The sequence below is a fragment of the Rhinolophus sinicus genome, chromosome 8 (assembly GCF_057876585.1).
Source record: "Rhinolophus sinicus isolate RSI-liver-muscle chromosome 8, RSI-T2T, whole genome shotgun sequence".
In the NCBI taxonomy this organism is placed as follows: Eukaryota; Metazoa; Chordata; class Mammalia; order Chiroptera; family Rhinolophidae; genus Rhinolophus; species Rhinolophus sinicus.
The window spans coordinates 8,002,596-8,029,195 of NC_142508.1; the positions used below are offsets into that span (position 1 = coordinate 8,002,596).

At 45.1% G+C, this 26,600-nt stretch overlaps 1 protein-coding gene and 1 long non-coding RNA gene across 2 annotated transcripts in view; one reads left to right on the top strand and one right to left on the bottom strand.

The window, feature by feature from the left end:
• Nucleotides 1-26,600, top strand: part of LOC141567572 (C-type lectin domain family 2 member L-like) — a 209,848-nt gene that overhangs the window by 163,705 nt on the left and 19,543 nt on the right. The gene's annotated exons all lie outside the window — the stretch shown is intronic.
• On the bottom strand, nucleotides 14,482-20,766 carry LOC148757365 (uncharacterized). The gene is made up of 3 exons (XR_016022222.1): nucleotides 19,516-20,766; nucleotides 15,154-19,403; nucleotides 14,482-15,061 (listed from the first exon to the last, which is right to left on the bottom strand). It is a non-coding gene; the product is annotated as an uncharacterized LOC148757365 (long non-coding RNA).

Genomic DNA, 26,600 nt, shown 5'->3' on the forward strand with positions numbered 1-26,600 from the left:
AGAGGGCTAAGTAAGACCAAATGTCTGCATGGTTTCATTAGGTTGGTGCAAAAGTACTTGTGGTTTAAAAGTTTAGAAATAATTGGAAAACCCGCAATTATGTTTGCAACAGCCTAATATCTCCATGTGGCGTCCACAATTACTGTTCCCGAGCTGCAGCTGATGAGGCCTCATAGTATTCGGTGACTCCCACACATGCCTTCAGCTGGCGCTGTCCTCTGCTGTCTGTCCTCAGGCCTGGGCTCTCCTTGAGCGGGACAGTGACAGACAGATCCCAGGTCCCAGGAGTGGTAGCTCACATCTAACGGATTACCACATCTGCTTTCCCGCGTTTGAGAGATACTTTGAGTGTAATGAAAGGACATGTAAATGTCAGGATGATATGAACACTATGAAGGAAAGTCCAGGCTCATGGAAAGGAAATTTCTGGTACAAAGCGGTGTGTGTGTGTGTGTGTGTGTGTGTGTGTGTGTGTGTGTGTGTGTGTGTGTGTGTTTGATTCTGTGACCAGCTGCAAATGAGAAGAGGGTGGGGAGGGCCAAAGAGCCATTTCTGGGAGCCACTCCCATTCTGATGAGGATGGTGAATGCAGGAAGGAAGGAAAATGGGCAGTGTGGGGACGTAACCTTTATGTCACATCATGGTGAGGTCTGAACATACGCACAAATTGTGAGGATCCCTGAAGGCCATTTCCTGCATTAATTCCTACACGACGTTTTCTGTGTGGATACCTTATCATTTCTGTCCCTGTCCTTCCCCCAACTGACTCATTTCTCTTGGTGAGGGAGGAGCAGGGAGACCTTTACTCAGGAAGGCTGAGGCTGGAGGGAGAAGGGGAAGCAGAGGGTTTCTGTACAGGGAGGGGGTGTCTCTGCAGCGCTGTGGCTAAGCTGCTGGCACAGAGGTACACGGCTGAGTCCCCGGGTTCTGTGGGCTCGATCTTCAGAGAGGAGAACGATCCACTAGGCATCTTGGCTGAGAATCGGGTCTTGGGCATCCCTGTCTCATCCATAGGTGCTTGATTTAGGAAGGAAATAAGAAGCTCCAGTCCCTGCACCGAGGTCTGTCTGTACCAGTAAAGGGCATTGTGGCCTGACATTGGCTCACAAGTCAGATTTACTCCTTGTCCCATGTTTGTCACCTTGTGCCTGGGTGTCTGGGTGACTCCAGCAGCATCTCTGGGCTCTGTGGAAGGGGACAGAGTTTGGGAACAGGATAAAGGACATAAATGGAGTATAAGTGGGAATATCCTAAATGCCAGTTCTTTATCTTGGGACTCACCTACTCCCAGGAGACAAAGGGCCACACAGCAGAGGAGCCTGGTGGTCATGGCAGGGTGGGGTGGGGGGCAGGAGGAGGCTTCACCCAGATGAGACCCTTGTGGGCATGAGCAGAGGGGCAGGGCTTCTAGTTCCTCTTGTCTCCACAAGGTGGGGAGTGGCGTGGCAGTGACATTGTGTCTGTCACTGCACATAGGACCTCCTCCCAACGGGGAACATTGATCCTCTGCAGAAGATGGACTGGGGTAGGTCGACTGTTCTGGGATGTGACAGCCCCAGCACCAAGGACTCTCTCTGAGGGGAAATACCAGTCACCTCTCTGGCCTTTGCTGCCCCCTGTTGTTCTGGTTTGAACCTCACATTTACATATGAGAATTTTCTTTTTGTTTTGTTCTTTGCTTTCTTTCTTTTTTTCTAAACTCCTATGCCCTGGAAGAATTTTGAGGAGCAATATGTTTTAAATTACTAGATGGTAAGTGAGACAAAGTTGTGTATAACTTAAAAGCAGGCATCGCAGCTCATCCTTGATATAACTCCAGTTTGTAGAATTACCAGTAAGAATAATTTACTGTACATCCTACCACAGATTTATCCTGGCTTATACGACTTTATATTTTTAAAAAGTGACTGGTATGAAAACGTGTTTTTGTTTTTATCGAAGTAGAAACATTCTCTAAGGATGATTTTGTAATTTCTAAAATTTCACAAAATATATAAACTGCCCTATAAGGCATTACATTGAAATACATCTCTAATTATTTGCCTGCTTTCTTTACAGATATGTATGTTTTACACAAATGGAATCATATCACGTATTCTGTGTTTCATTATTTAGTTATTGTATAGTTCCAAAGTTTGTCATATTTAATAAAAACAAACACACTAAGTAAGAGGAAATAGATCCTTTGATTGTAGAGAAGGTATCCTGCTCACCTATGCATTTACCTGGGCACACCTGGAAGCCTACCGTCTGCTCTTCCATGAGATCAGAGAATGGTGTCAGTGATGAGGACGCAATCATTGTAGGAATGCTGTGTGTGTGTGTGTGTGTGTGTGTGTGTGTGTGTTGTGTGTGTCTGATTGATTCTGTGAACAGCTGAGAGTAAAAACAGAGTGATGAGGGCTGAGGAGCCATTCCTGGGGACCCCTCCCGTTCTGATGGGGATGGTAAATGCAGGAAGGCTGGAAAATCGGCAGTGTGGGGACCTAAAGTTCATCTCACATGATGGTGAGTTCTGAGCCCACTGAAAAATTGTGAGGATCCCTGGAGGCCATTTCATGCATTATTTCCTACACAAGGTTTTCTGTGTTTATACCTTATCATTTCTGTCTCTGTCCTTCCCCCAACTGATGCATTTCTCTTGGTGAGGGAGGAGCAGGGAGACCTTTACTCAGGAAGGCTGAGGCTGGAGGGAGAAAGGGAAGCAGAGGGTTTCTGTACAGGGAGGAGGTTTCTCCGCAGCGCTGTGGCTAAGCTGCTGGCACAGAGGTACACGGCTGAGTCCCCGGGTTCTGTGGGCTCGATCTTCAGAGAGGAGGACGATCCACTAGGCATCTGGGCTGAGAATCGGGTCTTGGGCATCCCTGTCTCATCCATAGGTGCTTGATTGCTGAAGTAAATCAGAAGCTCCAGTCCCTGTACCGAGGACTGTCTGTACCAGTAAAGGTCAGTATGGCCTGACATTGGCTCACAAGTCAAATTTACTCCTTGTCCCATATATGTCACCTTGTGCCTGGGTTTCTGGGTGACTCCAGCAGCATCTGTGGGTTCTGTGGTAGGGGACAGAGTTTGGGAACAGGATAAAGGACATAAATGGCCTCATAAGTGGGAATATCCAAAAATGTAGATTGTTCATCAGGAGACTCACCTACTCCCAGGAGACAAAGGGCCACACAGCAGAGGAGCCTGGTGGCCATGGCAGAGAGGGTGTCGGGGGCAGGAGGAGGCTTCACCCAGATGAGACCCTTGTGGGCATGAGCAGAGGGGCAGGGCTTCTAGTTTCTCTTGTCTCCACACATTGGGGAGTGGCCTGGCAGTGACATTGTTCTCTGTCACTGCACATAGGACCTCCTCCCAAAGGGGAACATTGATCCTCTGCAGTGGAGGGACTGGGGTAGGTCAGACTCTTCTGGGATGTGGCAGCCCCAGCACCGAGGACGGGCTCTCTCTGATGGGAAATACCAGTCACCTCTCTGGCCTTCACAGCCCTTTACTGCTCTAGGTTGAACCACCTGGCTTCATATCTGAAATTTTTCTGTTTCTTTTTTTGCTTTCTTTTCTTTTCTTTTTTCTTTTTTAAAGGTCTCCTATGCCCTGGAAGAATTTTGAGGAGTTATATGTTACAAATTACCTTGGTAGTGAGACAAAGTTATAACATAACACAAACTAGGCATCACGGCCCATCCTGCCATAATACCACTTTGTAGAATTACCAGTAAGAACAACTTGCTCTATATCTTGCCACAGATTCATCCTGGCTCATATGAGTGTATTTTTTTTAAAAAAATGACTGTTTATGTAATATATGTTTTTACTTTTATTGAAGTAGAAACATTCTCTAAGCATTATCTTGTAATTTCTAAAATGGGGCAAAATATATAAACTGTCCTATACGGCATTAAATGAAATATATCTCTAATTATTTATTCATATATATGTTATTCCATACGTGGCATCATATATGATACATTTTGTGCGTCTTTGTTTAATTATTATAGAGCTACAAAGTGTCTGTTACTTAATAAAAAAAGTACAAACAGACAAGGTAAGAGGAAATAGATCCTTTGAATGTAGAGAAAGTATCCTGCTGACCTATGCATTTACCTGGGCACACCTGGAAGCCTAACGCCTGCTCTTCCATGAGATCAGAGAATCGTGTCAGTGATGAGGACGTAATCATTATAGGAATGCTGTGTGTCTGTGTGTGTGTGTGTGTGTGTGTGTGTGTGCGCGCGCGCGTCTGTTTCATTCTGTGAACAGCTGAGAGTGAGAAGATAGTGGAGAGGGCAGAGGAGCCATTCCTGGGGGCCCCACCCATTCTGACGGGGGAGGTGAATGCAGGAAGGCAGGGAAATCGGCAGTGTGGGGACCTAACATTTATCTCACATCATGGTGAGTCCTGAGTCAACAGAAAAATTGTGAGGATCTCTGAAGGCCATTTCATGCATTATTTCCTACGCAAGGTTTTCTGTGTTGATTCCTTAGCATTTCTGTCCCTGTCCTTCCCCCAACTGACACATTTCTCTTGATGAGGGAGGAGCGGGGAGACCTTTACTCAGGAAGGCTGAGGCTGGAGGGAGAAGGGGAAGCAGAGGGTTTCTGCACAGGGAGGGGGTGTCTCCGCAGCGCTGTGGCTGAGCTGCTGGCACAGAGGTACACGGCTGAGTCCCCGGGTTCTGTGGGCTCGATGTTCAGCGAGGAGGATGATCTACTTGACATATTGGCTGAGAATCGGGTCTTGGGCATCCCTGAGTCGTCTACAGGCTGTTGATTGTTGAAGTAAATGAGAAACTCCGGTCCCTGCGCTGAGGTCTGTCTGTACCAGTAAAGGTGGCTATGGTCTGACATTGGCTTACAATTCATAGTTACTGGTTGTCCCATCCTTGTCACCTTGTGCCTGGGTGTCTGGGTGACTCCAGCGGCATCTGTTAGTTCTGTGGACACAGACTGAGTTTGAGGACGGAATAAGGAACATAAATAGTTTCAAAACTTGGAGAATCAAAAAACACGGATTCTTTATCTGGAGACTCACCTCCTCCCAGGAAACAAAGGGCCACACAGCAGAGGAGCCTGGTGGCCATGGCAGGGGTGGCAGATGTGGAACCTAGGGCCCTTTTGAGCATGAGCAGAGACTTACCTTTCAGGATGCTTTACCTCCTCGTGATATGTCTGTTAGTGACATCACTGAATGAGGCCCCAGCCACAACTCAGGAGCTCCCTTGAGAAAGGGAGGCTACATCTTTGGGAGGTAGGCAGGTCTGAACGCTATTATCACTGACCTGGGCTATAGACCTGTGCTTCTAGTGGTTCCCTGCAGGTATTATCCACTCATAATGCTTTCTCTGCACTCTCTCTCATCTGTAGCCTGCCAACCATTGCCACTTAAACCTTCAGCTCCAAATACGTAACGATGAATTCATTGTCTCATCGCAAGTCAGCTTCTCTAGAAACTCCTGTTGCTCTCACTGGTGGCTCATGGTGGCTCGTTTGCCAGTCATATACACACAGGCAGCAACATCCATCAGTTAGTTAGGACCTGAGCTCTGAGCCGTCCTGGAAGAACCAGAATACCAACTGCATTGGTACTGCTTCAGGGGTTGAATTGATGCTCTGAGAACTGACTCAGTTTGAAAGCCATTATTTGCAGTGAAAGACCTCTGTGAATTTATTTATCCTGAGCTGTATCAAACTCCCAAAGCACATCGCACACAATCTCAGACATTCCTCACCCCCACCATGAAATAAGCAGAGGATTTTCGTGTTCTTGAAGATTTGCAAATAAAATGCTCTAGAGTTGACTTAACTCTCCTTCTTACTCCTAGAAGAAGCCCATGATTTTCATCGTTAACATGTGGCCTTTTCCCTATAAAAGGGGCTAATGCCACAAACCCACTTCCTCTCATGGCGGAGGTTATAGAGTGCTGAGAGAAGCCCGTTTCTGGGGTTGGTCATTTCAGGTATTTGTTAACCAAGGAGCAGGACCGTTTAAGTCTGTATTTTGTGGTTCACACAGAGACATATTACTGAGGCTCCTGAACCGAGGCACACAGGCCAGTTTTAAAGAGCTGATTCTTTGCAGGCTGGATTGCATGACCTGAAGGACCCATTCCCCTTAGTGGGGTCTGTCCCCCCCTTTGGTTTCTGTTGCACCCAGAGCATGAAACTATGGCCATTATTCTGTTTTCAAAAAGATCAGTTGTTGGTTCTTCCCCTGTTACCAGGTCGCTAGGTGAGGGAGGCAGAATGATGGCTCCCCCCACTCTACCCCCACCGGTGCCCATGTCTAATGTTGGGAATTGTGGATGTGTTATGTTATGTAGTGAGGGGGAATTAAGGGTCTGAATGGAATTCAGGGTTCTCGTCAGCTGAATATATAACAGGAAGGTTATCCTGGATTTTCCAGGTGGGTCCCACGTAGTCACGAGGGTCCTAGAATGTGGAGGAAAGAGAGAGATGGAGTGATGTGGACGAGAAAAGACTCGACTGGTCACTGTTGGCTTTGAGGATGGAAGGGGTCCATTAGCCAAGGACTGTGGGTGGCTTTTAGAAGCTGAAAAATTCTCCCCTGAAGGCTTCAGAAGGAACACATCTTGGCCAACACCTTATGTGAACCCAGTTAGATCCATTTTGGACTTCTGATGTCCAAAATTGTAAGAGAATAACTTTGTGTGTGTTTTTAAGCCACAATATGTATGGTAATTTGTTAGAGCACCAGTAGGAACCTAATACATTAGAGTATCTGTGGGACTCAGTGTCCATGGGTGAAAGAGGCAGAAACTAGATACAGTACATGATACAGAGGGAAGACAGTGCCCAGTCACACGGAAATAACTCAAAATCAGGCCAAGGGAAGACAGAAACTTCTTGTCTCTGCCCAGACCTCATCTGCTTCCAAGGGACACACAGGAGTCTACAGCAAGTGGCAAAGTCAGAATTACATTGTGGCATCTTCCTGCTGAGAGCAGAAGTTCTTGGGGGCAATTCTGTTGTTCTGGTCCTTGCCTGAGAAGTGGGTTTGCTGATGGTGTCACTGTGATAGCTCCCCCTGATGTGGCCCAAGGTAGAATTTGCCCTTCTCCCTGCCCTCCCCTCTGCAGCAAGTGGACTGGCCTGGGCTGGTTTGGGTCAGGCTCCCTGAGGCCCCTCTGATACTCAAATTGCTTGTCTATCTTCCCTAACCCACAACGGGCAGGCTTCACCACCCAGCATCTTGTTCCGCGCATCTTAAGCCAACTTGGAGGAATGCCCACTGCAAGCATACCTGCCATTCAGAGCTCAGTTCAGAGCAAAACCTATCTCCACAATAGAGCAAGAAGGGTCGGTGTCTGATTCCTGTATTCTCACCATCATTCAAGATATCTGTAACTCCCTAACTCTAAGCCCCACCCCAGGGTTTTCCTCATTTCTCTCCTTCCAGGAGCTCTCTCAACACTTCCTCGTTGAAGCTAGTCGACAACGCAACCACAGTGCCGCCTAGTGGCCAGTGGGCAGAAGCAGCACAAAAGGTCTCTTGCCAGGACGTAAGGGGAGGTGTGCTTTGTTTCACTGAGTACAGAGGATATAGGGTATTATTATTTGTTGATGTTAGAGAATCAATAAATAAAATTATCTTATTATGGCCTAAGATGGAACCACCTGAAAATTAGACCTTTGAGTCAGACAGGTGGAGATGACAATGTCAGTTTTAATATTGGGAAGTAACAGGGCTCAGATGCGAAAGCAAATGAGCTGGCTAACGCGATGCTGAATGAAAATTTAACTCATTTTCTCTCCCCTCCGAACCACGGGCTGGCCTGTAAGAAAAGCAAGTTCCCCACTAATGTTAGTGCATGTTGAGGAAACGCAAAATAATCTGTCTCTTCTCGAGGCAGCAAAGAAGAAAGCAAGAATTATAAAAAGGGACTAAAGATGAAGAGATTAAATAAGATAATTTATTTGCCTTCCCATAGAGAAGATTCAGCAAGCAATAGGAAGATTAGAACAGGAGGATTACCTTAGAGAAGTCCCTCGAAATGGGGAATGTGGAATAAAGTGTTATCCCAGGAGACGGAACTGAGTCTTAGTGGGGAAAGACAGATAGCAACGTATCAGTTACTCTCCCCAAATCCAACCACTTATCTTTGGGCATACACATTAAAATAAAAAATAAAGTAAAATAAGAAACACAAAACCAGGCACAAATGTGTCACAATACTGTGTTTCCCCAAAAATAAGACTGGTATTATGTTATATTATTATATTATATTATATTATATTATATTATATTATATTATACCTGGTCTTATATTAAAATAAGACCAGTTCTTCTTATATTAATGTTCGCTCCAAAAGATGCATTAGGGCTTATGTTCAGGGTATGTCATACTGAAAAATCATGCTAGGGCTTATTTTTCCAGTTAGGTCTTATTTTCAGGGAAACATGGTAGCAATTAAATGATTTCCAAGTCTATTCTGTACTCTCTGACCAAGTCTAAATAATCTCTCCCTGTCTTATTTCTCGTCTTTCCACACGGTCCAATGGAATGTGAGAGATTATGCAATAGAAGTAAAAAAGATAATCAAAATACTCCAATAATAAGCCAAAAACAAGTAGATATCTCAATTTGATTATAAGTGCCCTTTAAGGTTTTTTTATTTTGTTTTATTTTGGTTGAAATTAAAGTGTAAATCTGTATGACATTTAAATTAAATATTAAAGAAATCGCAGACTAAGAATCTAATATTAATTTTTATTTAAAAATTCCACATACAATTCTTTTGACCTCAATCCCAGTCATTATAAATGAGAACACACACATCAACTCTTCTTTATTATCTAAATAGTTGGATGAAATAACATCAAACATTTCAATTAGTGTCCTAAATATATAATGAGGGACTCTAGACGGGGGTCTTAAAGGGGTTGAATGCCTAGAGGGGACACAGCAGTTCCTTTGCCCTTGGGGACGTTGACCTACCCTGACTCAGTGCTCCTGGAGCTGACTGACAGACCAGGGGGACAAAAGTCAAAGGTTAGAATGTACCAAATCCAGATAAACTCAATGTACAACTTGCTTATACCCCCCTGCACTTGGCAGAAGCAAAATTAAATTTTCTCTGGAGGAATATCGCCCATCCCAGACAAAAAAAAAAAAAAAAAAAAATGATCTCTACAAACCTAGTGTCTGGCATACAGTCAAAGATAATCAGATTCATAAGAAAAAATACAAATACCATGAAAATACAAACATCGTGACTAAGAAGCAGCAGAAAAAGGAAATCTGTGAAAATAGGCCCCCGCAAAAATCTCAGGAGTGAAACTCATCAGACTAAAACAACCGCTTCCTGTGTTTGAAGAGATAAAAGATAATCTAGGAAAATATTAGGGAATTAGTTACCACAAAATGTGACATAGAAGACTGGAAAAAGAAGGAAATAAAACGTCTGGGAAGGCGATGGTGGATAGTTGTATTCTTCAATGACAGAGGTCTGTCAGACAAGTAAATTGGATGGAGACATGGGCCGAGGACGAGATGTGTAATGAGTACATGGACATATATTATGACTTGCAGTCTTGTTTGGATAAGAAGGGAAGTGAAGCTAGCAGGAGCTCAGGGACCCAGACAGTGCCTTCAGGGGAATCTCAGGAAGCTACTTTGCAAACAGTTCCAAGCAATGCTGCAGAATGACTTCCAGCATTATCTTAGAGAATCCAGGCAGATGTTAGAGAGCAGGATATGGACCTCGACACAAAGAGTGTATTATCAGAGGGGATAATGGGCTCAGGGGGCAACTGGTTGTTTCAGAAGTTCTTCCTGAGGAATATTTTAGTGCACTAGGGAACCATTTTAATGTACTAAGGCAGGTAGCTGACAATGTCCTCAACAGCCCCTGAACTGGCCGGCTGGAGCCTAGATGTAGTGTCGAGCTGTGTTGGTTACACTGAGGAGTTAGACCACTCTGGAGTAAGTAGAATTAGTTTTGAGCTAAGATTTCGGACTGGTTGTCCGAATATCCATTTGTGTGTATTCCTTTGAAGTTAGACGAGGGCTGAATAAAATAGCTGAAATCATCACCATTATCATCAACATCATTGTTACCAACACATTTCCACAAAAACAGAAAAGACATGTTTTTCCAACACATACCATGTGTTGAGACTTTGATGCAAAAAGTTTGCTAAGAAAGGCAGAGAGGAAGCCAGAGAGCAAAGGATATTAATTAAAATCGCTTAGACGGTAAAAAAAAACAAGCACAGATGGAGAGCCTGTTGTTTGCCACTCTAATAGAATCACCATCTGTATTATTATTAAAGTTTATTGTACATGTTTCCTGATTGCACATTTTTTTTCTAATAGAAGAACAACCATTACTAGCTCCTGAGGGCTGAGTCTGTGATAAGTCGCTTTCAGTTTTGCCTCCTTGAGTTGTCACCAAGAAGTGCTTCAAATCTCCGAGTCACAATTATTTTCAAACATTTTCAGCCCTGATATTTCAGGAAATAAGTCATGTCCTCCCTTCATAGGAATCGTAGCTAATCTCTGCAGACCCACGTCTTCGCCTTACATGAGGAATAAGGCCAGGCCTGTGTTTAGAGTGGCTGTGAGCTGAATGGAGAGGAGAATCCTAAGGCTTTGTGCACAGGAAGGAAGTGTGTCTGTGACGCTGTGGCTAAGCTGCTGGCACAGAAATACACGGCCGAGTCCCCCAGCTCTGCACGCTGCATCTTGAGAGTGGAGTTTGTTCCTTCGGGCCTCTCAGCAGAGAATCGATTCTTTGGCAACTGGGAATCATCGATCGCAGCTTCATTCTCAAAGCGAACCAGAAGCCCCAGTCCCTGTCCCAGGGTCTGCCGGTACCAGTAAAGGGTTTGGTGGTTAGGAATAGGGTCACACCAGAAAGTCACAGCGTGTCCTTTTCCTGTGATCTTATGTCTGGGGGACTGGGCGACTCCACCTTCTGTGAGTTCTGTGCGGCGGGGAAAAGATAGAATTTGAAAATAGAAAAAGGAAATGACTGGAATAGCCACTGAAAGATAAAATACAGAAACCTTGGTGTTCTGAGGACTCACCTATCCCCAGGAGACAGAGGGTCACCCAGCAAAGGAGCCGGGTGCCCATGGCAGGGTCAGGGCAAGAATGGGAGGTTCACCAGGGCAGAGTTCTTCTGAGCATGAGCAGAGGACTAGGGATGTCCCTTGTCCCCACAAGGCACTTCCCACAGTGACATCACTGTCTCTGCAAATGCTCAGCGCTCCACGGCTCGAGTGATGGGATCTCCACTTCACCTCGACACCGCCCATCACCATCCCCTGACTCTACTGGATGGTTCGGCTTGGTTGTGTCAAAGGCGGCTCGCAGTTGAGACATCAATGACCTCTCTGTGTTATCTGTAATTATCCTTCTCTGTGGACATTTCTCTTTTCCGAGGTTCTCCGTTCTCCCAGTGGTGTGAACGTAGACAGAGTGGAAGTTGGGGTAATTGCCACGGCTTTATTCTGGAAGTACCTTGAACTAACGGACACACTTGAAGGTAGAGGGATAAACGGATGCCCTGAGCCTAGATGAGTTGGAAGGTTTTATTTTGTCTGAAGGTCAAAGCTCAGTTTCCCCTTTAAGCGGCCTCCGTGGTGCATTACGTACCCAAAGCCTTTATCACGGTGTTGCTTGTGCTTTGAGATCATAGAGGTAATATCTTATATCTTATCTGGGAAGAGAAGAAAACTCTCTTTTCCCTGAAAAACCCAGGGTGGATACAGCAGCAATTAATACAAAATTGAATATACCTTCTGGAATACTAAAAAATGTATGGCTCTAGCATAATTTACAATTGAATTTCAGTGAGTAGTATCCGATGCTTTTTTTTTTTTTTTAATGGGGCAACATTGGTTGTGAACACACTTCCTTTCATTGTCTGAGTGATGAGTTCGAAAGGGTTGGAGGGTTGGAGAGGCCCTGGAAGTTGGCATGGGAGAACAAAACAAGGAACTGTGTGTCCAAAGAGGTGGAAACGGTATAGTCATGTGCCGTGTCTCAAAAACCGAGGGCTTGCATGTCAAGGTTCTCAAGCGAAGACGTGTAGGTGTAGAATGATCAGAACGACCTATTTCCCACATAAATTCTCTGTCATTGAGGTAGAAAAGCTGTTGGTCTGAGTCTGACTCATGTTGGCACCAGTTAATAATTCCACGATGGGACATTTCTTTACATCGAGGTATCACTACTCTTCTGTCCTTGTGACCAGGGGTTAACGGTTCTGAATGACAACAGCACCAAGGTGGGTGGTGACCGAGCCTTGACTGGTGACAGGTGGGGCCAGTCAGGCTCCATACAAAATACCTGAAATCGAGGCGTGTCAATTCCAGGGAAGACACGCCCCCTGTGTTCCCAGGACTTACCTGTTTCCTGGGAAGCATAAGTGAGGAACTCCATGACGAGATCCATGCTGGGACAGGAAGGAGGCATCTTGCTGATTGAGGGAAGGCAGGCTGGAGTTCTGGGAACTCTGATTCTTGTTAAGGATATTTGTAGTGTTACTGCAGCAGTTTGAGACAAGCCCAGGCAAGGTCTGGAATGATTTCCTCTCTTCCCCTACATTCGCCTTGTATTGTCCTGTACAGCATAAGGCACACCACCAAGATGGGTTAGGTCTGGGGTACAGGTGCCTGTCTCAGGTTTCTCTGATGGTCTCCCAAGGCAGGTGTGTCCCATTTGCAGGGTCTCTGAGTATCGCCTGGCTCCCGGCTCTCCTCTGTCTGCACCCATACGGGCTCAGAAGGTTTGCCACTCAGTCTGCGTACCCTTTGTTGACATTTGGTAACATTTGCTTCATTTCTTTCTGTCCATTTTACCCTTAACGATTCAATAGGTGTCTCCTATAAAAACGGGCATTCTCCTGTATAACCACACATGCCATTATTACAATACAAAAATGAACATTCGTATAATATTATTCTCTAATATGTATATGCTTCATGAACAGCTTTCTTCAGTATCATCAAATTATGGTTCAGTGAGCTGGGCTGCTTCCATATTATAATTAGGTGATCTGTAACGGGTACCTCCCAAGTTCACCAAGCCGTGGAAAAAGAGAGTGGAAGGGGTGCCTGTGCAGAAAAGACTTAACACAGCGGGCCTAAGACTTCTGTGCTTACAAAGCCCTGCTTGTAAGACTGGCCCTGGCCTTGGCATCTGGGAACTTGGCTGGTAACCAGTGGCCTGTACTGATATCAACTTTTCCTAACTGAGAAATGTGCTCGTTGTTCCTAGCCTGTTAGTGCAAACAGCATAGTTGATGCCAACACCAGGTTTCCTTCTGGGAGTCTAGATTTTTAGTACCTGTATGCAGTGGGTGCCTATGCGATGAGCTCCTAATAAAATCTTGGGCACTGAGTCCTTAACGGGCTCCCTTGGCAGAAACATCACACCTGTGACCTCTGTGTGACCCCTCCCAGGAGGAAGAGAGCATAAGGAAGCCTGCCTGGGGATTCTTCCAGATTCCACCTCATTTTCCCTTATGATTTGCCACTGAATACTTACCATGTCACTGATAAATCTGCAATTATGTGCCATCACTGCAACTATACGCCATATTCTGTGGGGCCTTCTAGCAAATCTCCAAACATACTTGGGGACCCCCAACAAAGTGCCACAAGAGGAAAGGCTTGGAATTGGATTAATAATTTTTAGCCACATCCCATCGATCAGAACTTGGTCATAGATTCCTAACCCTCCAACTACAAGTGAGACTGGGAGTCACAGAGGAGCCCTGGGGATTTGGCGTGCGTGAACGGTCTGATTCTTCATCGTGTGTTTCTATCCCTCCTGTCTCTTCCAGCCTGTAATTTACCTTTGTATTTTTTATGGTGTGTTTTGATGCACAAGAGTTTAATTTAATGCAACTGCAATTATAAATACATTTTTGTTATTTTTAATATTACATTATTTTTTATAAATATTTATATATTTTGTAAATATTTTTGGGTTCTTTTGCGTCTTTGCTAAAAATACCCTCCCTCACATGAATGCCTAAATATATTTTCCTTAATTTCTCCTAGTGAAATTTAAGCTTTACTTTTCACAATTAAGAGAGTCAGTGTGCCTGAAATATATTTTCACGTAAGGAGCGAAGCAGAGATCTAGCAATACGAGGGACAGACATACTTTCCATGCAGAATAGCTTGTAAAAAAGACCCCCTGAGGCAGAGAAGAACATGGCACATACGAGGAAGTACTGAACGTAGATGAGTGAGGCTGGGCAGAGAGAGCAGAGGGAGACTTGTGCAAGATGGTGGTGAGAAGATGGGTGAAGGGCAAACATGATCGGACCTTGCAGAGGTATTGCCCCACAGAAGAAAGGCAGCAGGGCAGAGACCGTCTGAGTGAAGGTTTATGTCTGTACGTGGAAGGGTGATAGAGGATAGAGGGTGGGGCAGAGGTAGATGAATGAGTCACTGAATCCCCTAGAGGAGCAGAATGTAGGGGCTTCGAGATTGTCAAAGGAATCTTCATCAGTCTCAATTGCAGAGCGATTTTCCTCTCTGTGAGCAGAAAGAGAGAGCTGCAGAGGAGACAACCAGCCAGCTCAGGGTGTTGGGGTGACCTCCAGTCAGGCTGAGACTGGCATAGGGAGTGACTTCAGCCCTGAGGGTCATATTGCCCAGTGCTGTAAGGCCCCACGCTGGCAGGGCTCCCTGGGGTCTGCACCAGGCCTCGTGACTGTGGTGCAACCTCAGTCTTTCTCATGACTCTTTTTTGTGCAGAGAGGATGTGGCCGTGCAGCGCTGTGGAGTAACTGCTGGCACAGAAGTACACAGATGTCTGGGAGGGGGAAGCCGACTTCAGCGTGAGGGGGAAGTCCTCTGTGTTTGATCTGGAGACATTGTACCCCTCGGGGACATCTCCTTCGCTGGTGGTCCCAGCAGCGACTGAGTAATGGATCAGCCGCAGCCCATGGCCCGGGTCTTGTCGATACCAGTACATGCTGTCATGATTCTCAGTCTGGTGACATGTCAAAGTCACCTTCTTTTCTGTCCCCGTGACCTTGTACCTTGGGCTCTGGGTGATTCCGGCATCCATGTGTCCTGTAGAGAGTGATAGAGCCTGATGTCATCCTAAGGGGAAAGCTTGTATTGAGGTCTGGGAATTCCGGGGTAGGAGGTCCACCTGAACTCACCTGCCCACAGGAGACAAAGAACCACACAGAAGAAGAAAAAACTGGTGACCATTTCAGGTCCAGGGTAGAATCTCATGTCTTCCAGTTCCGTTTTGAGGAACTAGGACTTGGGCTCTCCGTGACTCAGTGATGTCACTCTCCTTGACAAGTGTTTGAGCTGCAGAGCTAACCGGCCACACCCCTTCCCCACAGGAACAAAGCAATAATATAAAGTTGAACAGCTCAGCATGGAGAGAATTTGTAAGTCTGTTTTTCAAAGAAATCTTATAAGTATATATGTGTTTCCCCTGCCTTTTAGTAAGGAAATTTGTGCCTCTGTGTATAATGATACAATTCCTTATTTGTATGCTGTTCTAATTTTTCATAATTTTTCTGTAGACTAAGAAATATTCTCATGGCACTCCTGGTACTTTTGTGACTTCTCTGCTCAAAATTTACCTCCAAACACCTTTTACTATTTTTTCCCTTTGCCTAAACGCTGGATAATTTGGATGTCAGCCTATAACGATCCTCTTGGTTAAAAGAACCACCTGATGTCCAGCAAGTTTTCAGTCTCAAGGTCAGGGGTCATTGGAATTTGATGAATTGTTTTATGTTGTCTCACAGTTCACCAACTGATGCGAGCCCTGCCATCTGTGCTCAGGTGTGTGTGTGCCCCTGCGGGACGAGTCCTCCCTTCGTTTCAGGAGAGGCCACGGAGGACTGGGCCACGTGAGTCCCCGTGACTGAGCTTTCTGTGAAACAGAGAGGAGGCTCGTCAGCAATGTGGATGAGATCTCTGCCCTGAGATACCCAGGTCTGATGCCTCCAGGATCACAGGAAATGCTCTGTGTCTGCACTCAGAAGGTCTTGCGCCCACCGAATAGGAAACTACTGATTGAGTCATACAGGTGTTATAGTTAGTGTGAAGCTTACAGCTAGTCAGTATCAGTACGTGCTGCTGTTTCTTATACAAGTCATACGTCGGTGTGAGACTTCTCTACTTGTGTGACCGCATGTCTCGGTGTGCAACTATGATCACACAATAGTGAGAAAGGTCATGGAGTCAGAAATCAGCGGTGAGGAGGAAGCTGATGTAGCATCACATGGAAAGGCTCATGGCTGGGGCCTGGCAAACCCAGGAAGGGCCTTCACATCTACTGAGGGTGCCCCCAAAATGCACACACCTTTTAAGAAAGGAAAAACTGTATTAAAATTGTAATACGCAATATATACTGATAACAAAAGATGAATACAAGTCAGGTGTATACATTTTTTTGGCACCCCCGGTATATCTAGGACTTGGGTCCCAGGAGACCAAGAGCCACATAGCAAAGTTGCCTATTGCCCGTGGCTGGGTTAGTGCAAAAAAAGGGGGGGGGGAGTTTTTCTGCTAGGACTTACATTATTTGGGGTAGGGCATGTGGAATCCCAGAGATCTGAGGCTTGTTCTCATAATAAAGTATGATCTACCCAGAATATTAGTATTCTCAATAACACTCTTGATTGCTTTAGGAAGATAAAGATTTACCAGGAATATTTCCTTTTTAATGTATTTTTAAATTAATTAATTATTGAGTCACACATTTTGTTGTGGCTGAAAACATGCACTTCATCTCAACGGTTTTTTGTTTGTTTTTGTTTCTTTGCACTGTTGTTTCCCAAGCACCTGGAATAGTACCTATACATGGCAAATAGTGAAGGGTGGATTGGCCAGGCAGGTGATGAAGAATAATTTCAGGCCTTCTCACTTGCACAGAATCTTTCCAAGATTTTCTAAACTTTTTTTCTATTCTCTTTTTCAAAGTGCCCCCTAAAATTGTATAAGCTTTCGGCCCCACAAAACCTGGATCCACTCTGCACTTGCGTTCAGTTAGTGTTTGCTGAATGGAAGGATGAAGGGAATGAATGAATCTGAGTCCAGGCAGACTCTACGTCTGTAAACATAACTAAACGTCTGTAAACATAACCAAACGCCTGTAAACATAACCAAGTCTACTCAGTTACAAACAACGTTCAGAGTTTAACAGGAGCAGAGACCCCTGTGAGTCTGCTGGGAATTCAAAATAAACCAAAATGAACTGGAAAAATATCTGTTCATACATGTCATTCTAAGACTTTTTGAATGCATGGATGGCAGAAGGAATGAAAGAAAAATGGCAGTCCCTTCCAAAGGGAAGGGTCTTCTGCTGGTCACATCATCCCATCACTGTGATGGTTTAGTTAGGCTCCCACTAGGAGGATTAGCAGCCCTGCAGCTCTTACTGTCCCTGTGTTCAAGTCCTGAGGGCTCCTATGACATAGAGAAGACCCAGGGCAGAAAGCAGAGGGACGCCCACATGCATGGGAGGGGGCCGTTGTCAGTACTAGGGGAATTGACGCAAGACTTCACCTCTAGTCTCACTGCAGCTGAGACTAAAATCAGAGATGGGCTGAGCATGTGATGGAAGGGACTAGAGGCTCCACTGTGGTGGTCTCTGTTCAACTGAAACCGACCCTTCTTCTATCTGCTCTTTTGTGTGATCACCAGTCACTTTGAAGCCACAACTTTCTGGAAGCCCCACACCTCCTTGCATATCAGACTTACTATCAAACGAGAAGTGCTGTCGTGGGTCCCATTTTCATTTTCCCTTCACAGGTGACTCTTTGTAGTGAATTTCATCTAATAAATTACCAGATGACAGGATTTGCGTTTCAGATGACTTTGTGTCTGGAACACAGGTGAGCGAGGCAAAAATAATCCGTGCCCGCCTTTGAGCCCAGACTTGCACGTAGTACATAATTGTGCTAGACGAGAGATGAGTCAGAGTTCACAGGGAGCTAAGATTTCTTGAGCCTATACTTGGTAGGAGGTAATTCGTTTCATTGGCTTGTGTAAAATCTCTGCAAGGCACATCTTGACTGGTGTCAGCGCCAGCATTTCTGAAAGGGACATTTGGGTCAGTGTTCCAATTTTGAAGATGTGTCCTACCAAAATGTGGAAGGGCGGAGTGGTTTAAAGCAGGGATGGATGTCGGTATGGCCTGTGTCTGCGTCCCAGTTCCGGTACTTGCTCGCTGTGCCTCCTTAAGTAAGTTAGCTAAACTCTCTAACAATCAGTGTTTTCGCCTAGACTGTGGGAAAGTCGTGCTACCTCACGGAGTAACTGAGCAATAAATCAGGGCACAGAATTAAGTGCCCCAAAGGGGTAGAATTAAAGCGGTCTGCGTTCATGAGTAAACTTGTGCCTGCTGTGTGTAAATGGCTACACCGTACATTTAATGACTGTGACGCTCGGCTGTTTTCTGCAGTTCCTGGCCTGGGCAGAAGTAGCAATTTCAGATTTTCTGATTGAAAGTGGTGGACCTGAGGGCAAGCTGTACCCTTCAGAGACACTCCCTCCTCCACACCTTCCAGTAGCTTAGAAGCACGATTTCCCTGTAGTAACTCCCAGAGTTCCGCTTGAAATTCCTAGAGGGCTCTTTCTTCGGCTGAATCCTCTGATAGTCTGGAAATGCCCCTAGTCACGTAGCTCCTGTATTAGGGGGGATATCATGGCCCTGCTCTATGAACTGTGACAGGACAAACACACGTTCTCTGGCTTGAAGTTCTGTGTCCTAGAAGTGGTAGGCAATCAGCTGTCATGACCACACACCATGAAGTGTGACCCTCCCTCCTGTCCCCCATGCAAGCTCAGCTGGTCTTGAAATGGAAGAGACAGTGCTCTGTTATCTCTATGGACCAAGGCCCAGGAAGCACCCTGGAATTTTAGGGGAATGCTGACTTTGGAAGCATGGAGATATGGGTTTGACTCCTGCTTCGATCCTGTGAGAACTTTCAGGGACGCTCTGGCTGAGCTTGGCAGGGCAGCGAGAGGGTTAGAAAAGAGGTAGAAGTGTCCCTAGAGCTTGACTAAGGCCCCGCCCTCTCCCTCTGACATCCTCAGCTGAGACAGGAAGGTTTAAGTACAGAAAACCATTCACCCTGCAGGGCTGTGTCTAAGCTGCTGGCACAGAGATACACGGCCGAGTCTTCCAGTTGCAAGCTGCTCTTGGTCAGCTCGGAGCTGTAGTCTTTGAATAGTTTGAATGAGAACTGATCAGAGATTTTTCCTTTTTCTCTCTCCTCTTTCTCATAATACTCAACGAGGAACTGGGGACCCTGCCCCTGAGTCTGCTGGTACCAGAGCAAACTTTTGTGTCCAGATATGGGACGGCATTTCAGAACAGCCTTCCCCCCACGGCCTTTGATTAGGTGTCTTGGAGACTGGGTGACTCCAACATCCGCTGAACCTATGGAGGAAGGAGACAGAAGTTGGAGACTAGCACAGGAAGGAGATGGATACTCCAGCAACCGTCAAAAGGTTTGGGTTCAAAGGAGGTCCCACCTGAACTCAGGACTCACCTGCCCCCAGGAGACAGAGGGCCACACAGCAGAGGAGCCAGGTGCCCCTGGAAGATTGAGGCAGGGTAAGGCTGGCCATCTCCTTACTCAGGGCTCTGGTCTTTCCAGTGAGAAAGCAGTTTTGCTCCTCTCTTTGCTCTGTTTGGAGGGCTTGCCTGTGATGTCACTGTTGTGATGTCAGCATCCTTGTAGGCACCCTCAGGCACCCTGCACCCCCTGGACAGGCTCCGCTGGTCCAGGCCACCCCCATTCTGTCCATCTTGCTATGGACAGGTGTGGCTGGCTGTGCAGAGCTGGACCTGGCAAGGTTTGGGGCAGGGTGGCTTCTACCCCACAGCTTCTCTTTCTCTCCGAGCAGCTGCCTCTTGCTCTACACCTGGCTTGGATTTTCCAGGCTGCCCTACGACAGCCCATCACACTCTCCATGAAACGTAGGCTCCAAAAGAGGCCATAACTCCATGTGAGGTGAAGTTCACGGTTCCACGCTGTGACAAACACACCTGCATATCAGTTGATGTGAGAAGACTACCGTATGATCAGTACTAATTCTGATTCCTCAGATAACCCCCCTGATCACAGACCAACCCAAGACTCGCTTCCTTAACCCTCCCTCTCCCGCACCGGTCCATCCGCCCTCTCTCCGTGGGTCCACAGCGCCCTCAAGCGGCCAGTTATGCAGTTGCTCTATTGACACTGCCCAGGCTGGCCCCGTATTGTCTAAATGAGGTGTCAGGACCTGCCAAGATACAGCACAGCTCCTGCTGATTTGATGTTTACCTATCTCAGGCTCACCCTTTGCAAGTGGTAGTGAGGGAGGCATGACGCATTTTTCAAAAACAGGAATCAAAAATTTAAATCTCATCAATTAGTGTTCTAGGGAAGAGGATGCCAGCCAGTCATTAGATGCAGCTGCCCTGGGAAGGGGGTGGGACCTTGGGCAAAATCCTCTCTTTAACCAAAGGTGATTCCAGGGGGACGCCTGACAGTGGGGTTCTATCAGCCCACAAATCTCGTAAGCAGCTGGAAATAAATCCATCAATTCCCTGAAGAGGAAACTGTCCACTCATATCTCTCTCTCTCTTTTTTAATACTCTGGGCAATTATTTTGCTCTTTTTAAAAATGGAATTGTCTTTTTATTATTGATTTGTAGGAATTGTGTCTATTTTCAATACATACCCTTTCTCAAGTATCTATAGATAGTCTTAATATCTTTGGATCTCTGTTAACAGAATTTTTAAAATTTTGATAAGGAAAAGTGTACTTTCAAAGATTAAAATAGTTTTCATCCTTTTTTTTTTAAAAAAAATATTTGCTTGATCCAAGCTTATGAAGAAATTTTGCTGTTTTCTTTCAGACGTTTTGTGGTTCAGAAGTGTTATAAATCCATGAGAATGTTGCTCCATCTCATATTCATTTTTGTTTATGGCAAGAGTCAGCAAACTTTTTCTGTAAAGGGTCAGATAGTAAATATTTTCTGTTTTCTGCCCGACTCTGCTCCGGCAGTGCCAGTGCAGCCAGAGACACTACATAAATGAATGAGCGTGGCTGTGTTCCAATAAAACTGTGTGTGTGTATTCCAAAATCTGAATTTTGTATAATTTTCATAGGTTACAACCATGGTTAGCTTCTAAACCATATAAAAACAGGCAGAGGCCAGATTTGGTCCATGGGCCTTAGTCACCAACTTATGGTTTATGGGGTGAGATAATGATTGAGATTCATTGTTTTTCCATATGGATACAGATTTTCCAGCACCATTTGTTGAAATGACTATTTTTCCTCTCTGTCTGCTACTGTTAGTGTTTGCTCTAGGAGTTACAATATGAATCCTGAATTTATCATAGTCTACCTGCAAAAATATCTGTTAACCATAGATTTTCTGTAAATGCCCTTCATTAGGGGAAGGAAGTTTCCAATCACTACCAATTTGCTAAGAGTTTTTACCAGGAATGGATGTTGGTTGTATCAAATGTTTTTTGTGCATCTATAGAGAGAATCACCTGATTTTTCTTTTTTCAGTATTTGAGATGGTAAATTACATTGATGGTTTTTAAAATGTTAATTACTGCACATTACTAAGATAAACCCCACTTGGTCACAATGTGTTATCCTTTTTAGATGTTATTGTATTTGATATACTGGAATTCCGAAGGGATTATTAATCATGTTCATGAGAAATATCGGTCTATCGGTTTTGTTTTGTTGGTAAATCTTTGTCTGATTTGGGTATCATAATAGCGCTGGCCTCAGATTGCGCAGGGAATTATTCCCTGTTTTTCAGTTTTCCCCCTAAATACTCCTTTAGTGGCATCTGATAGGTTATATTGTCATTTTCATTCCATTAAAATCACTTTAATACTTGTAATTTCCATTTTGGTTTGTTCTTTGTCTCATGGGTTATTTAGAAGATTGTTATTCATCCAAGTATTTGGGATTTTTCCAGAGCTCTTTCTGTTATTGATTTCTAATTTGGTTCCTCTGTGGTCAGAGAACATGCTTTGTATGACTCGAATTGTTTTCAATGTATCGATACTTATTTTCTGCCTGGAGTCTGTAGTCCGTCCTGGTACCTGGTCAGTATGCACCAGAAAAGAATGTGTATTCTGCTGCTGTTGGGTGAAGTTTTCTATAAACGTCAGTTAGAATAAGAGTGGTTAGCAAGGTTATTCATGTTGTCTATATCCTTACTGATTATTATGATTATTTTTGGGTCAAGTTGTTCAGTTACTGAGAGGTGTTAAAATGTGTCTGACTCCAATTGTAAATTTGTCTACTTCTCCCTGCAGTCTCCCCCTGTTTGCTTCAGTATTTTGAAGCTCTGTTTTTAGATGCAAAAATGTTTATGATTGCTATGCCTTCTTGATAGATTGGCCGTTTTATCATTAACATGTGAACTTGTTTATCCCAGATATTAATATTCTCTGCTCTGAAATTTCCTTTGTCTGATATTAACACCCAGTTTTCTTTTGGTTAGTGTTAGCATGGTATACCTTTTCCATCATTTTACTTTTTACGTTCTGAGTCTTTATAGTGCATTTCTGGTAGGTAGCATACAGGTTTTTTGTTTTTTAATTTATTTACTATCACAATCTATGCTTTTTAATTGGGGCATTTAGACTACTTAGATTTGAGATAATTATTGATCTGGTTAGTTAGCATCTGTCATATTACTATTTGTTCTATTAGTTCCGTCTCTTCTTTGTCCCCTTTTCATTCTTTCTGTCTTATTGTATATAATTGAATATTTTCATAATAATTCCATTTTCTCTCTTTTGTTGGCTTATTAGTTATAACACCGAATTTGCTATTTTAGTGGTGGCTTTAGGGTTTGTATTTTATATCTCTGCTTGAACAGAGTCTACCTCCAAGTGATATTATGTTGCTTCACATAGATTAGGAAAGTCTTACAATGGTAAGATATTTATCCATTTATCGGCTCCTTAGCTTACATTTTACTTTTACACACAGTAGTCTCCCTTTGTCTGCGGTTTTGCTTTCTGAGGTTTGTTACCTGAAGTCAACCATAGTCTGAAAAGGAAAATTATTAAACAATAAGTTTTAAATTGCACACCATTCTGAGTAGAAAGCGGCATGTGTGACATTTTGCACACTCCTGCTTCGTCCCACCGCGATGTGAACCATGCCTGTGTCCAGCTGTCTCCATGTTGTGTACACAACCAGCCTGTTGGTCACTTAGTAGCCGTCTCGGTGATCAGATCCACTGTCATGGAATGGCAGTGCTTGTGTTCAAGTAACTCTTATTTTACTTAATAATGGTCCCAACGCACAAGTGTAGGGATGCCGGCAATTTGGATGTGCCACGGAGAAGCTGTAAAGTGCTTCCTTTAAGTGAAAGGAAAAAACAGTTTCTGTAGGGTTAGATACTACCTATGGTCTCAAGCTCCCACTGGGGGTCTTGCAACATATGCCCAAGGATAACTGTTATTCAGGTCTTCTTTGGCTCACTTCCCTTTAACACCTTCTCAAGTGGGGTTAGATTTTATTAAATTGAGATGAATTTAAATCTCTATTAAAAGTAGACTAGAGAATGAGGAAATTAAACACAGAATGACTGCAGGATTGTCAAGAGAAATAATAAAGCAATATATGGACATATGTCAACATGCGTCATTGTGGGTGACAGTTGCTTCTGGGTAATAATGTCAGTGACAATCCTTACTAAGGATTCTATTTATTTTTAAGTCTGGTGGCTGCATATGGCCTAACAGTGCTCTGTATTTGCTGGCCCACACCTGGGCACAGTACGGTTTGATCTGGTCACACTCAGTTTCTTATAAATGTGCTGAAACGTTCTAGTTTTAGGAGAGAATATTTCACTATGTCTGAATATTTCACTAAGCTCTGATATTCCATCTCAATGGTAGAATCTTGAGTTGTATAAAGGAATCCCAGGAAACCATAAGCCAAAATGATTCCTGCCCAACCTTACCTGTTCTGGTGTTTCAAAGGCTCTTTCCTGAGCTCCACTCAGAAGAACAGTGGAAGTCACAAGTGTTCTTACTCCCCTGACACAGGAAGAACAAGGCAACTCCTTTGGGGATTCTGAGAACTAGGAGGAGAGGTGAGCACAGGAGGGTTTGTGAGCAGGAAGGAGGTGACAGTGCCACGCTGTGGCTAAGCTGCTGGCACAGAGATACACGGCCGAGTCCTTCTGCTCTGCACGCTGGATCTTTAGAAAGGAGTACGAGCCCTCTGACCTCTCAGCAGAGAACCGTTCTTTAGGCATCCCCGATGTGTCCACGGCTCCCTCGCCTTGGAAGTACATCAAAAACTCCGGGCCCTGCCCCAGGGTCTGTCGGTACCAGTAAAGCACAGTATGGCCAGAAATTGGATCACACCTGAGACTTACATTCTGGCCCTTCTCTGTGACCCTGTGCCTGGGGGACTGGGAGACTTCAGTATCTGTGTCACCTGTGAAGACAGAAATTGGAAACAGTGAGGGGGAAAACAACTGTAGTCATCACACACACACACACACACACACACACACACACACACACACACTGAAACTGCCTGGTCTTCTGAGGACTCACCTGTCCCCAGGAGACAGAGGGTCACCCAGCAGAGGAGCCAGGTGCCCATGGCAGGGTCAGGGCCAGAATGGGAGGTTCACCAGGTTAGGGGCCTTGTGAGCATGAGCTGAGGATGAGGGACGTCCCTTGTCCCCACAAGGCAGTTCCCACAGTGACATCACTGAGCCTCCGGATTACCTGACATTAATTAATTAATTGCATGTAAGATGCCAGTAACTCTGAGATGCACCATTTTGTTAAGCATATATTAAGAAAAAAATATTGTCACTCATAATCAGAAATGTTAAAAGGTGAAACATTGCGAAGCACAGAATTAATGAAAAATAGTAATTCCAAAGTAGACTCAAATATACACTGATTCTGTCAGATTCTTTGGCTGTCACCTCTCAGAGCTCCAGTGTTCTGTTGCCCAGACCCCACACTCCCTATCTGGCCAGTCTCCTCATTTCTCTCCTTCTCATATTGTCACCTGGACATCTCCACCTGGTTTCAACAGCACTTCAACAAAGCTGAGGTATAAAGTGCTGACTTTGTCATCTTCCTTCTGAGCTCTCCTACGTTCGATCTCATTCCTGCATTCGCCTGGTCCTATCCATGGATTGGGCAGGAGTGGGCTATGTGGGCACGGAGGATGGGGATACTGCAAGTTCTGTGTCCTGAAAGCGGTTTGAATTCACCGTTCGAGGCTGCAGGGTTGAAAGGGTGCCTCTGGTGGGTACTGATCTAAGTTGGGAAGTAAAGCAAAAAACAAAGAACAATTCCCTCTAGTAATTCATTAATCTCCATACTGATTTTTGTCCTCAAGTCCTTGTCACGATGCTCCTGTGTTTCTAAGTCATTTTTAAAATAAGCAAGTGTAAATGAGCACCCTCTCTGGTGCCTGCATCTCCCAACTCAATAGAAAGAAGTTATATTTCACACATCTTTTGTTTCCAATTCAAGTGGCAGTATTGTTACAACGTTGATTGTGATGGCCTTCCTGGGTTTATGAACAACAGGTCACCGGTTTCTCAAATGCGGTTTTCACAAACGAGTGGGAAGAAATACTGTGCCAGGGAAGGCGTTCTAAGTCCAGTCCTTTTAGGGTTGGACTCTTTGAAACCAGGAGTCTATTTTTGGTCTTCGCCGCCGAAGGAGATGAAACTACATTCGTCTTTAAAGCATTGATCTGAATCCTTCAGGCAAAACTAGGGCTTTGGTCTATTCTTGGATGATTTGATTACTTGTGCCCAGAAAAGACTCACAATTCTTCAAGGCCTGATGCATGGCGTCCGTCCATAAATGTTCTGCTGTCATGAGCAGCTTTTCTTATCTGGCAGAGGAGGGAAGGCCAGAAAAGCACCGAGCATAGCGTCCTGAACCACAGCCAGGGTGTGGGTACAGGTGGAGGTGACCCTCAGCTCTGTGCTCTGGCACAGTGGGCATCCAGGATACAGTCCAGAGCATCAGGCCTCGAGGCCTCTAACTCAGCCAAGAGATATTTGTGCCCTGGGAACCCCCCGACCCCTGCGACAACCCACCAACGTAATAGAGAAAACATGTAGTTTCCTTCTCCATAACCTTTGAATGCCCACTCCTTGACGTTCTGTTTCTGATCATCTGTTGGCGATTCGGAGCCCCGTGTTCAGTGCCTCCAGAATCCAGGGGACAGGGAGGCGAAGAGACTGAAGGAGAGACAAGTTGGGGAAGCTGCTGGGAAGATCGGAAGCCGTAACCCGGCAAAATGGCTTGGGATGCAGTTGCACAGTCCAAGAGAGGGCCCTCTCAGCATTCACCTGATTCCAGGACACACAGGGGTGGGAGTTCCCAGTTGATGTGGGCAGCGTGTGGGGTGGCCTGAGGGGGAACCTGGGTGGTCGTCCTGATTCAGTCATCCCCTAAAGACTCCACTGGTGCCGGAGCTGCGGTGGGGACTGGCAAGGACACGGAATAAGGACGTCCACAGGCCCCACATGCTGAGGTTTCCAGTCTAGAAAGCGACGGGGGTTTCTACGGAATAGTCACCCAAGTTCATGTAAAATGACAACTGT